At 35.7% G+C, this 10,817-nt stretch overlaps 1 protein-coding gene across 3 annotated transcripts in view; it reads left to right on the plus strand.

Moving 5' to 3' along the window:
* Positions 1–10,817, plus strand: part of ano10a (anoctamin 10a) — an 83,158-nt gene that overhangs the window by 31,050 nt on the left and 41,291 nt on the right.

A 10,817-nucleotide genomic window follows, 5' to 3' on the forward strand; every position in this document is an offset into this window, starting at 1 on the left:
TTTTCCAATTACAAGGTCGTCATGTAAATAGCAAATGCACTTATGGTCACGGCTTTTGTAATTTGAAGCGATACGCAAGTAAACACCACGTTAAGGCTGGTTTACACTTCTGCGTTAAGTACACACATACAGTTGAAGTCAGAATTATTAGCCCCCCTGAATTATTAGCGCCCCTGTTTATTTTTTCCCCCAATTTCTGTTTAATGGAAGGAAGATTGTTTCAGCACAATTCTAAACATATTAGTTTTAAAAACCTATTTCAAATAATTTTTTCTATTATTTCAAAAACTATTACTATTACTATTACAATTTCAAAAATATTTATTTTATCTTTGCCATGATGACAGTAAATAATATTTTACTTGATATTTTTCAAGACACTTCTATACAGCTTAAAGTGACATTTAAAGGCTTAACTAGGTTAAAAAGGTTAACTAGGCAGGTTAGGGTAATTAGGCAAGTTATTGTATAATGATGGTTTGTTCTGTAGACTGTCAAAAAAAAAATATTAGCTTAAAGGGGCTAATAATTTTGTCCCAAAATTGGTTTTTAAAAAATTAAAAACTGCTTTTATTCTAGCCGAAATAAAACAAATAAGACTTTCTCCAGAAGAAAAAATATTATCAGACATAATGTGAAAATTTCCTTGCTCTGTTAAACATAATTTGGGAAATATTAAAAAAAGAAAAAAAATCAATAGAGGGCTAATAATTCTGACTTCAACTGTATGGTTCATCACAGCCTTACGTGTTCGCATAGCCCTTGCAGTGGCTGATGCCGACGCTGACACGCACCTCTCAAAAAATGTAACTACACAACGACACATAAAGCAAGCTTAGTGATTGGTCGGTTTGGTAGCAGCGATGAGTGTGGGCGGTGCTTAGATCTGCGAGTTCGATGGAGCGATTGTTTACTAGTGTCGAGTTCCGTTTACTAGGTCGTCATGTAAATAGCAAATGCACTTATGGCGCGACCCAACTGTCTCTTAAAGGGAATGGGAGATGAGACTCTGAATGGTTTATTCTCAAAACACACCTATAATTTATTAAGAAAATAAGCTCAACCCTTTAGATCATGCGCCAGGGCGCAAAGCGGATTTTTCCATCCTTATATTAGCAAAAGTGGATTCTGACACGCCCTGAAAGCGTTTGCGCCCTGTGCTTTGCACTTTGCACATGGACCGTCAAAATAGAGCCCCTAGACACGTGTGTAAAACGAAATAGGTGTTTGTTCAACTTCAGATACGAGAAATCGTAACGCACATAACGCTGATAAGATATTTGGAAAACATTTATTTTTTCTTAGTAAGAGAGAAAATCATCAAAACAAAACAAAAAGATGAATGCAGAAGTAATCTCTTTGCCCTTAAAGGTCATCAGTGGATGATGGATAATGCAAATGTTCCCTCGCTCTGTTATCTCTTCTTTACTTTGCTTTTGTGTGCATTGTCACTGGCTCAGGGTGGAATGAATCAGAGGTGTGTGTGTGTGTGTGTGTGTCATTGCTGGTATTTCTCAGAGCCATGACTGCTGCCTATTTTTGGGCCATTCGATACTCAGGTAATTACACGATGACATGCCTCAGAGAGCAGTAACTAGGCAACAGTGTAGCCACGGTGACAGGAGACGGCTGAAGATCAGGAAGAGCTGAAAGCTTGATGGTAGAGAGGCTTGACTGTGACCTCAGAAAGAGAGAGAGAGAGACTAGTCTGCAGACATTCACATGCGTAATAAAGCAAGCAATGTTTTTTCCTGATATTTTGTTACATAAAAGCAGCACAGTATCACTACAGATTGCAGATTTTTGGTGTAAATAACCCTTATGTAGTTCTTATTCATTAAGCTACGATAATGGTTGTCATGATATTGGAATTTGGTACCAATAACATTGACTTTTTAACAATACATAGAGTTATGTTTCCCAATATGATCGGGCTACATTACCATTTTTGCACAATCCAAAACCACCTCAAGAGAGCATAATTTAATAATTGATGTTTATTTCTATTTATTATATCTATTTATTTCATTTGTTTGTAAGTCAGAAGATTTTTATTGGAAATTTGATGCTGATGTCATTAACAGGGTGATGGAAACCCAATTAGGGGCCGTTCACACAGAATGCTGCTTTTTCTTTCAAAAACACTACTTTTCTATAGATTTTCAATGTAAACACATGCTTGATGGATGCGTTTGATCATTATGGTCACGGCTTTTGTAATTTGAAGCGATACGCAAGTAAACGCCACGTTAAGGCAGGTTTACACTTCTGCGTTAAGTACACACATACAGTTGAAGTCGGAATTATTAGCCCCCCTGAATTATTAGCGCCCCTGTTTATTTTTTTCCCCAATTTCTGTTTAATGGAGGGAAAATTGTTTCAGCACAATTCTAAACATAATAGTTTTGAAAACCTATTTCAAAAAACTCATTTATTTTATCTTTGCCATGATGACAGTAAATAATATTTTACTTGATATTTTTCAAGACACTTCTATACAGCTTAAAGTGACATTTAAAGGCTTAACTAGGTTAAAAAGGTTAACTAGGCAGGTTAGGGTAATTAGGCAAGTTATTGTATAATGATGGTTTGTTCTGTAGACTGTCAAAAAAAATATTAGCTTAAAGGGGCTAATAATTTTGTCCCAAAATTGTTTTTTAAAAAATTAAAAACTGCTTTTATTCTAGCCGAAATAAAACAAATAAGACTTTCTCCAGAAGAAAAAATATTATCAGACATAATGTGAAAATTTCCTTGCTCTGTTAAACATAATTTGGGAAATATAAAAAAAAAAAAAAAATCAATAGAGGGCTAATAATTCTGACTTCAACTGTAGGTTCATCTCAGCCTTACGTGTTCGCATAGCCCTTGCAGTGGCTGATGCCGACACTGACACGCACCTCTCAATAAATGTAACTACACAACGACACATAAAGCAAGCTTAGTGATTGGTCGGTTTGGTAACAGTGATGAGTATGGGCGGTGCTTAGATCTGCGAGTTCGATGAAGCGATTGTTTACTAGTGTCGAGTTCCGTGAAAGAGCTCCAGGAGCAAACTTTTGTTTTGTGTTTACCTTATGATTAAAGTTGTTGCACGTCCGCTGGTTCCCACCTCAGAATGAGCGAGTTTTAGCTACTTGTACATTAAGATAGCGTTCAGAAAAAACTAAACACCCATGAAGAAACTCGACACAGAGGAACATAAACACCTACTGCCAGAGAGCATTTCGGAAATGTTATTGCAAAACAACTCAAACAGCATGCAGATGCATAAAAGCATGACTACCCACAAGGCAGGCCCCATGGGTCACGCTGATCACTCAATGCAGAAGTATAAATCAGCCTTTAGACACAATCTCAAGTTAAAACATAGTTCACCACTATCAGGCAGTGGGCCACTCAGAAGAGCTCGGAGGTGGGACAACCATTGCAAGCTTCTGTTTATAGTGGAAAATTGACATGAAAACTGTTTTAGGGGGCTTTCACACTTGGTTCATTTGCCTGGACCGTACCCAAGTTCGATTGTCTCCCCCTGCCACCTCTTCGGTTGGTTTGAGTTCACACTGTCTTTTTTCCTTCTGAACCCCGGTACGCTTGCGTCATCGAGCTGCTGTTTTGTTTACGGCCGTTGCTAGGTGACGGTCATGAAAGCAAGCGCCGAAATGGAAAGACTTCCGCACATTGCGGTCATTCTGCTATAACTGAAGCATTTGGTTTCGGACATACAGAAAGCGACTCGCATCCATCTGCCGCAAACATATTATAAACATTCAGAACATTACACAGTGTCTGCAGAAGCTATTTTTGAAGGAAACAAGCAGACATTACTGTGTATCACTGTGTTTGCCCTGGCTCAGTCCCGCGTTGACCTGGCTCAGTCCCGCGCGTGTCACTAAGGTACGAAACTTGACACACACACACACACACTCAAAACGAATGTTATGAAAACGATGGTTTGTTGTTCAGTTGGGGGTTTACTTTTGTGATTTGGTACGATTGCATTCACATCAGAAGTGAACCGTATCAGAGTTCGCATGAACCGTACCCCAGACCACCTCTTTCAGGCGGACTCGGGTACGGTTCACGGGTGCGCACCCGATTTCAGAAGACACATTCACATTAGCTAAACGTACCGTACTATGACGTCAAATGAACCCGGGTGAGGACCAAAAGTGCTAGTGAGAAAGCACTCTTATTTACCATAATATCATGGTTATGGAGGCAATCCTTGTGGCTTTGTCCAGATATCTTGAGTTATATGATGTATCTTCAAGTGCTTATCACAACATATTGTTTTTCTATTTCTAATGGGTCCGTTATTGTTGTTATTACATCACGTTCATGATTTCATGTCACAAGGACCTTGCGATATGCTGCACTTTTTGTAAACTCATTTCTAAGCGCTGCATCTCGCATTTAGCAAAGATGCGTTCAGTGTGAACGAGCCCTTACTGTGCCATTTACTGCAGTATGGCTGCCTATGGCACAAACTGCTTTCATCTAATCTGATTCGACTGTGGCTGTCTCGATGTCAGTGGTTACATTAACAATCGGTCGCAATGAGATGTGTGTGCGTGTTTGTGTCCACCCCACACAGCCAGTGTTCATGTTAACAGACAGACAGGGATGTTGAACTGAACCCGGTGCTGTTGTATGACTCTCTAACCATGTCTGACAAGCCGCCACGCTCTTTCTTTCTCCCTCCGTTCCACTCACGTCCTAAAGAGGATGACGGCTGGGCTGGAAACACTCTGACACCTCTCTGAAACGCTTTTCCCTCCAGTTCACCGCTCACACATGAGATCATCAACAGGCTCAACAAATCGTGGCCTGCACCCTCGCTGTTACATTGAGGCTTTTACTATAACATGAGACATTGCAGTGTAGCGTTCTGTCTTTACATTAGCATCATTTTAATAGCTAAAAATGCACTTTTTGTTTTAGTATTGTAGTGAAACTCGGCTCACCTGAAGTCACTTTAAACCAAACAGCTTTTGTTTGTTTTTTGATTAATTTTGCCTACAAGTTTGAGCAAATTCTATTCTATTCTATTCTATTCTATTCTATTCTATTCTATTCTATTGCAGTGTTATTTAGTCTGAGTGAGTAACTGTTGTATTTAGTGTTCTATTTTAAATGTACTCTTAAAGAGTCTTTCTACGCTACACTCAGCGGCCACTTTATTAGGTACACCTTATTAATACCGGGTTGGACCCCTTTTTGCCTTCAGTACTGCAGTACTTCAGTAGCCTGAGATGATTCGCGCTTTATGACATGGAAGTAGCCATCAGAAGATGTGTACACTGTGGTCATAAAGGGATGGACATGGTCTGCAAAAATACTCGGGTAGGCTGTGGTGTTGACACGATGCTTGATCGGTACTAATGGGCCCAGTGTTTGACAAGAAAATAGCCCCCACACCATCACACCACCACCTCCAGGTTTCATGTTGTTGGTGCCAAATTCTGACCTTACCATCTGAATGTCAGAGCAGAAATCAAGACTCATTGGACCAGGCAACGTTTCTCCAATCTTCTATTGTCCATTTTTGGTGAGCCTGTGTGAATTGTAGCCTCATTTTCCTGTTCTTAGCTGACAGGAGTGGCACCCGGTGTGATCTTCTGCTGCTGTAGCCCATCCGCCCCAAGGTTAGACACGTTGTGTCTAATTAGGTTATCTAGGCATGTTAGGGTAATTAGGCAAATTATTGTATAATGATGGTTTGTTCTGTAGACTATCGAAAAAATATATTTAACCGAAAGGGGCTAATAATATTGACCTTAAAATGTTTTTTAAAAAATTAAAAACTGCTTTTATTCTAGCTGAAATCAAATGAAATAAGACTTTCTTCAGAAGAAAAAACATTATCAGACATGCTGTGGAAATTTCATAGCTCTGTTAAACATCATTTGGGAAATATTTAAAAAAGGAAAAAAATTAAAGGGGGGCAAATAATTCTGACTTTAACTGTACTTATACTTATTTAAACAATTTAATATGTATCCTAATTTTAATATTACGTTTAGATTTCATTGTTTAACTTTATTTATCCTAATTATAAATTAAACATTTTTATTTATTTATTTCATTTAATTTTAATGCATTTTATCCTATTTTGTAGTTGTTTTACCGATTTATTTATTTAAAAAAAAAATTTTACCTAGAATTGTGGTCTTGCTATTGTATTGTATTCTATTCTGTTTGTAATCTTATTAAGCTCTGTGTTATAGCTATTTAGCAATAGAATTGTATTATTAGGGTTATTATTATCTATTTTCTTATTTAAACAGCTGCATATCTGTCTGTATTTGCAGTGCTGCTGCTGCTTTTGAATGACAACAGCAGTCATGATACATTTGTCTGTTAAAGACCTTCAAGGGAAAATAAAAATGAGTTCATAAATAATCTGGGCTCTTGTTCACTCATTACATCAAATGTGAGAGTCTCTGCATCGCAAACACCTCTCTCCCTCTCTCTCTCTCTCTCTCTCTCTCTCTCTCTCTCTCTCTCCCTCTCTCTCTCTCCCTCTCCCTCTCCCCCTCTCTCTCTCTCCCTCTCTCTCTCCCTCTCTCAGACAGCAATCAGACTGAAGAGAGGGTGGCATTTTCCACAGTTCATGCTCAAACGCAGCATCATTTTGAGTCACACTCGTGCACATGCTCTCAGCTTGTTTCAGACAGAGCCCTGCAGGAGACTGAGCTGGTCTGTTACTGATGTACTGTTTGATAAATCACTGATGAATCATTCAGTCGGTGCTCTCAAACCACTCACTGCAGTACTGGCTGTTTCTTTAGTGTTTATTTAGGCCTGCTGCTGGATGTTTGCTTTTAATTTTGCATAAACCCAGTAGTTCTGTTCCAAAGTCTTGTGATCTAAACCTTTATTCTTTTTCATTCGATGCTTGACGTGATCTCAACTGAAACATGAAGAGAGGGTGGGATAAAGGGTAGCTCCTCCCCTTTTTAACAAACAGCCATTAGGGTTTTGTTTCATCACAGCTCTGCCAATGAGAGCGGTTGAGCTCAAGCGCATCAAATGAAAAGCAAATGAGAAGCGTTTTGAAGGGGGCGGGGCATGTCAGATACTAGAGCGCATTGGAATTATTTCAATATTATTATTTGATTTCTGAGGAAGACGCTTGAACCAAGACTTTTTAAAGAGACTGTTCACCCAAAAAATTATAATTCCCTCCTAATATTACTCACCCTCAAGTGATTCCAAACTTTTATGAATTTCTTTCTTCAGTTGAACCCAAAGCAAGACACCAGCAGCCAATGAGAACAAACACACTATGGAATTCAGAGCTGCTGTTTTACAACATTCAAGATACTTTCTTGTTGTTCAAAAGAAGAAAGAAATTCATAAAAGTATAGAATCACCTGAGTGTGAGTAATATTGTGAGGGAATTTTCATTTTTGAGTGAACAGTCTCTTTAAAAAATCTTGGTTAGAAATCAAACAATAATATTGAAATAATTGGTCACACTTTATATTAAGTGGCCTTAACTAATATGTACTTACACAGGAATTAACAGTGTGTTACAATGTACTTATTGTGTAAATACATGTATTTACTGTGTACTTATGCTAGATTAAATGCATGTATGCAATTACATCTGTAATTAACTTTTGCAATTACATTTGTAAATACACTGTTGACCATCCCTTACACCTTGACCCACCCTTAAACCTACCCACACCACCAAACCTGTCCATAACCCAACCTCTATCCCAACTCAAAAGCACCACAAGTGTTCTCAAATACATTATAAACATAGTAAGTACATTGAATTTTATTTTTTATTTTTTGATGCAAGTACATAGTAGTTAAGGACACTTAATATAAAGTGGGACCAAATAATTCAAATTGTAGGCCTACAATATAGAAAAATAAACCAAATATAAGTTTTATTTGATAAATATTATGAACTAAACAAATACAAGTGGAGGATGAGTAATATCTTTTGCATAACTCTTCCTTTAAAAGTCATTTGTGTACATTGGTACACTGAGGTTTCTTTTCCAACCCAGCAGTAGTTCTGAACCTGGTGCCCTGGACTGTATCCTCAGCTCTTAGAGAGCCATTTTTGGATCTGGGTTACTCAACTGTTGAATAATTACTGTACCTTTGTCAAGCACAGGGTTTGTTGAGGTCGTTTGGTTAGCATATGCCTTCTACGAAATATGATTTCTTTCACCATGTTGTAACCCCCTAAACGGTATTTGTATTTCATGAATTCTAGAATGTCGATATGAGAATTAAAAATACTTGTTATTAGCTGGAGAGAATACGTTTAGACTAGTTAAATATGAATAAAATTGGGGTGGATGAGTGGTTTGTTAGCCCAGTGATGCTGATCAATTTGTGATTGTACGTATTGGTCATGGGTGACCTTTTATTTCTTGGAATTTTAGTAATTTATGTTAATGAATTATGTAAAAGGTATGTCTGCTTATGTCTCATCAAGGGCAGTTTGGCTTTGTTGTATTATAAATATATCAAAATATTCAGCCTTTCATTACATTATTTATAATTAAGTCTCTGCCTTTTTCATTGACTGATTCATCGTTTGGTTGAATTGTTAAAAAAAAAGCTGATTCAGAATCTTTGCAGATTTTAGAGCCCATTATTTTATTTTATTTTATTTTATCTAAATTTGTCTAAATGTATATGTGCTTATATTTTCCCAGTTATATTACTGACTAATATACAAATGTATAAAAGATAAATACAATTTGTTTTATTCTCTCATAATCAATTTACATTTTTGGTGTCATTCTTCCAAATTGTTTGTTTGTTTGTTTGTTTGTTTGTTTGTTTTTAAAAGTATATACAAACAAACAAACAAACAGTGTTTTATTGTAGTGTTTTAATGTAATGCACTCAAGTAAATCAATGAGAACAGCCTTACCTTGGACAGCTTTCAATGGCTTATATGTCTCTTCGCTGGCAAATTATATTTTATTTTAAGTATATATATATATATATATATATATATATATATATATATATATATATATATATATATATATATATATATATATATATATATATATATATATATATATATTTATTTATTTATTTATTTATTTATTTATTTATTTTTTATATTCTGCACAGATACTAACAAATCTATATAAAAATAATTATACTTAGTAGTTGGTAGTCTTTATATACAATGACTGTACATTTCAGTCTTATCTTCTCTTTTTCTAAATGTGAAACAAACAAACACACACACACACAAACACACACACACACACACACACAGTTGTACATCTATCTTTATGGGGCGTCCTTTAAATGTAAGGGTTTTTATACTGTACAAACTGTATATTAAATTTCTCTAACCCTAAATCCAACGCTCAAGGAAAACATTTTGCATTTTTACATTTTCAAAATATTTCATTCTTTGTGTAAAATGTAAGGAATATAAGATTCACACAATTTCTCAGTACCAATTACTGTACAAAAAAATGTACTGAACAATATAAACTGCAATAGCTATTATAATCAGCCAAAAAATGTTAGCTCTGTTAGAATAAATTAATGAGACTAAATATTAGCCATTTTATATATATATATATATATATATATATATATATATATATATATATATATATATATATATATATATATATATATATATATATATATAATTTGCCACCAAAGAGACGTGAGAGCCATTGGCAGATTCCATAAAAACTGTCCAAGTTAAGGCTGTTCTCATTTGTGTTCTTGAGTGCAGATTGGCTGTTGACAAAGAAGAGCTCACATCTGCAAATACATTAAAACTCTTTTTGTTTGTTTGTTTTTTTCAAATATATACAATTTGGAAGAATGACACCAAAAATGACCCAGAAGGACACCCTGTTCTCAACACTTCAGTTCAATAATACACTCAGCCACTCAACATTCAATATTAACATTTTATGTTGAAATTTAAAGAATTTAGTAACAGCAAGAACACTATTCATTGTATAGGGTTAACAGGTTATTATTAATTATTAATATTATTAAAGGGATAGTTCACCCAAAAATGAATTTTTCATTATTTGAACTTTTTATTCTCTCGTGAGTGGTTAAAAACCTTTTGAATTTTTTTTTTTTTCTGATAACTCAAAAGAGGATATTTTGACAATCAAACAAACATTGTTGGTTCTCTTTTACTTCAGGCACTCGAATAGGTTTGAAACAACTTGAAGATGCAGAAAAGATAATACTTTTCTGTAAAATACTCCTTTATAGAAAGCAGTTCTTAATTGCACATTGACATAAGCCATCCATCCAAGCCTTTTCAGGTCTCTTTGGCTCATACAGTTGTGAATAGTGAGTCAGTTTAAAATGCATGCAGTGATCTGTTTAATACTTTCTATTAGCGGTGACAGCTGACATTCTGCCAGCAGCATACATCTCACTAATGCAGCCTTTGAACACATAGAGAGCCATAAAGATCATCCAGCCACTTAATACGACTGAAATATGTTCCCTTTCCATTTCACATTTCTAAGTTTATCTACAGAGGTTTACATTTTATAACGCCTTTCAATTTAATGCTATCATTCTGTCTGAAACCTGGAGGACATTAGACATTTTCATTCACCAAATTAAATGGACATTTCACTTTTTTCTTTCTTTCTTTCTTTTTTTTTATTTTTTAAACCAGGCTCATTTGACTATTTCCCTAGAGTTAAACACATGAGTTTAACCATTTTTAAAGCCATTCAGCCGATCTCTGGGTCTGGCGGGAGCACTTTTAGCCTAGCTTAGCATAAATCATTGAATCGGATTAGACCATTAGCATTTCACTCAAAAAT

The sequence above is a fragment of the Danio rerio genome, chromosome 16 (assembly GCF_052040795.2).
Source record: "Danio rerio strain M-AB ecotype USA chromosome 16, GRCz13ab, whole genome shotgun sequence".
NCBI classification, from domain to species: domain Eukaryota; kingdom Metazoa; phylum Chordata; class Actinopteri; order Cypriniformes; family Danionidae; genus Danio; species Danio rerio.